Here is a 4639-nt window from a genome sequence, read left to right as displayed (position 1 = left end):
AGCTCAAAAGAGGGAACAGCTATGCCCACTGGACATTGTTGCCTTGACAGCCTCTTCCAGGCAGGAAGAGAGTTACATACAGATTGAACTTGGCTAGTACACATGCCACCAGCAGCCGGTGGAGAAGCAGACCAACACCACTTGTGCTGAGCAGGGCTGAGAGTAGAGGCCCAGCCACTGATCCATTCTGCACCCAGCAGGAGACTCTTGGTACACACAGTGACCCGAAAGCAATGTCAGGTGCAGACTCCAGATGGTCCACCCCCTGACCTGTTTCAGACTTGGAAAGAATAGGAAGCTTTACTCATGTTGAAAACAGGTTTGATGAGTTTGGCAGAGAGAGAATGAGAACCTGCAATTATGGTATGTAACCACAGGGTGTAAGAAGTGGCAGAAATGAATACTTCTCCCTCTCTCACTGAGTAACGGAATTATAAAGAAGGAAAAGAGATCCCTCGCAAATGAGGAAAAATCAATGGAAAAACACAGGTAATCCCCAGAGCACTAAAGAGACAGCACCCTCAAATAATCCTCAGAGCACAAACAATGGAAACCTCTGAGAATGACTTGATCAGATGACAGCTACAAAAATCAAAGCTTGGATGGAAAAATGAATAAGAATCAGGAGAATCAAGAAGTAAAACTCAATGAAATTGTAAAGGAGATGGCCAATTTCAAAAAAGAATATCATGAAATAATGGAAGTAGTTCCATTCTCAAAATAAGTAACAAACTGACAAGCATAGGGAGCAGATTATCCTAGCAGAAGAAAGAATCTCAAAGCTTGAAGACCAATATATGGAATTAACCCAATCTGTTAAAAAATAGCAAAACATCTCAAAAAGAAGAAGTAAATCCTCTAAGAGATGTGCAATTATATAAAGAAGCTGAACCTATGCCAGATTGGTATCCCTGAACCAAGAAGGGAGATGGAAGAATACCTTGGACAAGCATTCTATCAGGTCATCCAAAAAAACTTTCCTCATCTTGCCAGAGACCCAACCATTCAAGACAAGATTCAGAGCACTCTTGTAAGGTGTGACATGGGAATACCAACCCCCAAATACACAGTAATTCATCCACACAAATTAGTTATGAAAGAAAAAATCCTAAATGCAGCAAGACAGAAAGGTCAGACTACCTATTGGGGAAGATCAACCAGAACGACTTCAGACTTCTCTACAGAAACGCTATAAGCCAGAAGGGATTGGAGTCCAGTTTTTAATGTTCTTATAGATAAAAAAAAATCCTAACATTCTGTGAAAAGTTTCAAATTGGAGAATATTAGAATATTGAAGTTTCACCATAGTCCGGCAGATGAATGAATGAAGGTCCCATTCAGAAAGACATCTGTCCAGTGGTCCAGAGCTGATGCAGACCATGCTAGAGTGTCTGCAAACATCATGAAGACGACATCTCACAAAAAGCATCAGAGCAGTGTGGGGCTGAGCAACCCTGTTTCCCAGTCCCGACAACATCGTAGGCTGCAGGATTCAGTATGGGTGGAAGGAGGGGACCAGTCCTGTCGCCCAGTGGAAAGGAACCATTCTGGACCAGGTGCCTGTAACTCCTTCTCTGTATCTTATAAAACATGATGGATTTAACTGTTTATGGATTATAATTTAATAAAGGTGAGTTTCTACACTTGAAGTTCTCCCTGATAGAACTGCAACATCTCAAATCAGTGATGCACACTTGGCAGACACAAGGATTGGCAAGGTGGTAGAACATATGTTTGCGTCAGAGGGTGGTTCTAAAGATAGGACATGATCTTAGTGTGTGTACCTGTATGAAAATGTGGTTCTACATTACCTATGAGAGAGACCCTGTCTTGCACATGTACCAGCTTCTAGATGATTACAGGTGACCTGCACATTATGACCGTTCTCAGTGACTCGCCTCCAGCAGAAATGGAGCCAGGGGAAGTTGTGGAGAGCTGGTAGTCAAACAGGTGGAATATGCCAAAGAAGATGGCTTGAAAAGGACCGGCATGGTCATCTGACAGATAGAGGCCAAGCTCTCCATCTATTCATCAAGTTTGATGGAGATTTCCATAGTTATGTCTACAATTTGGTGCGCACATCCTAGATGTCATCACGGGCCCTGCCAAATTTGTGGAACTACTAAATATGTAATTTGTAGACATGAAGTCTTGATGACTTTCCATTTTAATGAAAGCTTCACTGTCCCTGCAAACCCACAATCTCCGCCAGAAGAACTGGTTTCCTTCTGAATAGTACACATTCATGTAGACATGAAGCATTTTGTGTGAGAACTTCTTCCTCAGAAGAAGTCTGTCTGCCTGTTGGGAGTCCCAGGCAGGTTGGTAAAAGTGAAGCTAGTATATGGTCATCTGATCTGTCATAGATCTTAACCTTTTCCCCTTCACCCTGACATTCTCTTATTCTGCTGCCCCAATGCAAGCATAGTTGGGTATTTTTGTTTTTGCTTTTATGAGATGCGAGTATCTATATCTACCTGTATGTGTGCATGAGTATACATATGTAATATGTACACATGTGGAAAGATACATGTGTATACACACACACACTCACACCATTGGCAGTCTTTTCTTTGTGGGTTGTGATGGGGGTGACATAATTTTCTCCAGTTTAATAAGAGTGCTTGACCCAAGTGAATTGTATTTATAATGTGACTGCTCTTCAGTTAAAATGAACATTTGGGCATGAGAATTACATGGACCCATTCAGCCTGTTTTGGAAGTCAGATGTTCAGAACGCCTTTTCAAACTGGAGGTTTTAAACCGCAAGTCCAAATATGAGTTGCTTGTGAACAGTTAATGACCCATTTTAGAATTTTACTATCTGGAAAGAAATCTGGGTAAAAGACTGCCTTTAATTCTAAGCTTTGTAAAAAAAAATTTTGTTTACATTTTATCATACTTTTTAGCAACACCCAGGTCCCTGGTCCACAGTGTAACATAGGTGTGTTTTGGATAGCACATTTGGTCTGATATTTGTACCAATCAGTAATTTGGATTTTAGTACAAGGATTTAACAGGCCACAGAACATCAATGGTTTGTGTTTGTGGTAAGTTCCTGGAAGAACACAGTGCTTCTATATTGGAAATAAAAAGGTTAAAAGTGGCATTGTTGCTTCTGGGTTTTTAAAATTTGTATTACTGTTTTTGCTAATAGATTATGACCAGGACTTCCCACCCCCATTGCTCACCCCTGGCTTTTCTCCACCAAGCATGTCAAGGTAAATAACGACTTACCCCCTTGGCACCCTTTGTGGTGGTGTGTGTTCTTGCTCAGGTGTGCTGTTTATGTGGGCTCCTTCCATTCTGTGGCCTCCCAGGGTTTTGTGGCAGTGATGTCACTATGGCAAGGCCAGCCGCTCGTGTGACTGATGACGATTCTTAGAGTCCTTTTCCGGCATGTTCTTGTAGGGTTGTTTTAAGCTGAAATGAGATGCAGGATGTTGGTTGATGAGTGAAACAGCTGCTCACTTTGTTCTGGAGGAGTCCTCATGGTTAGACAGCCAGGAGAAGGGCCCTGTGTGAACTCTGACTGTATAGAGACTAGAAATGCTGCTGCAGAAATAAAACTAATAAATCATTTATGCCCATTTTTACAGTCAAGTAAAATATAAGACAATTTATACTAATACAGTGCCCTTACAAGAAATGCTCAGAAAGTCCCACATCTGTTAGTAAAAAAGACAATAACCACTATGATGAAAACATGAGTAACCATAGAACTCACTGGTAGAGCTGACGCACAAAGAAGAGAGAAACAAAATCTTATCATTATAGAAAAACACCCAACTATTATACAAAAATAAACAATAAGAGAGGAAATGGGAACAAATGATGTATAAGAGTAAACAAGACAACCAGAAAACAATCAATAAAATTGTAAAAGTTCTCATCCAATAAAACCTTGAGTATAAATGTATTAAAATCGATTGCCTAAATGGATAAAAACACAAGACTCAATCGTTTGCTGCCCAAAAGAAATGTACATTATCTGCAAAGGTACACATAGACAGAAAGTGAAGGGAATAGAAAAAGATATGGACTTTGCAGCAACTTGGACAGATTAGGGTCATTAATATTCAGTGATATATCACTGAAACAAATAGCAGAGTACCAAAATGTTTTAAATCATAAGCAAACCCTGAATGTTTACCATAATAGTATAAGAAAGGTATTAGCAGTAGTGGGGGGACACAACATCAATAAGTGTACCTGGTTTCAAACCAGGCAAAGTGGGGACCAAAGGGAGGCCCAAAATTTACCTGTATGATGTCCACTTGTATACCTAATCCTGAATTGTGCCCCACATCTTTATATATATGAATAAAGATATTCCATGTAAATGAAAACCAAAAATGAGTTGGAGTAGTGACAATTATATCAGACAAAATAGACTTCAAATTAAAGGCTTTAAAAAGAGACCCATTAAAAGACTTTATATAATAATAAAGGAAGCAATTAAGCAAAATAATATAAGAATTATAAACATATATGCATCCATCATTGGAATGCCTAGATACGTAAAAAAAATGTTACTAGATCTGAAGGGAGCGAAAGACACCAGTACTCTCCAAATTGATCTACAGATTCAATGCAATCTCTATCAAAATCCCAACTGCCTTTCTTTTGAGAAAATAGA

General features: G+C 39.6%; 1 pseudogene; it reads left to right on the top strand.

The window, feature by feature from the left end:
- The first annotated feature begins 1324 nt into the window (after positions 1 to 1324).
- On the top strand, positions 1325 to 2087 carry LOC103256052 (annotated as a pseudogene).
- The last annotated feature ends 2552 nt before the right edge of the window (positions 2088 to 4639 follow it).

Source organism: Carlito syrichta, unplaced genomic scaffold, assembly GCF_000164805.1.
Source record: "Carlito syrichta isolate Samal-C Ts95f unplaced genomic scaffold, Tarsius_syrichta-2.0.1 Scaffold288875, whole genome shotgun sequence".
Classification (NCBI taxonomy): Eukaryota; Metazoa; Chordata; class Mammalia; order Primates; family Tarsiidae; genus Carlito; species Carlito syrichta.
This window is presented reverse-complemented; position numbering and strand designations above follow the sequence as displayed.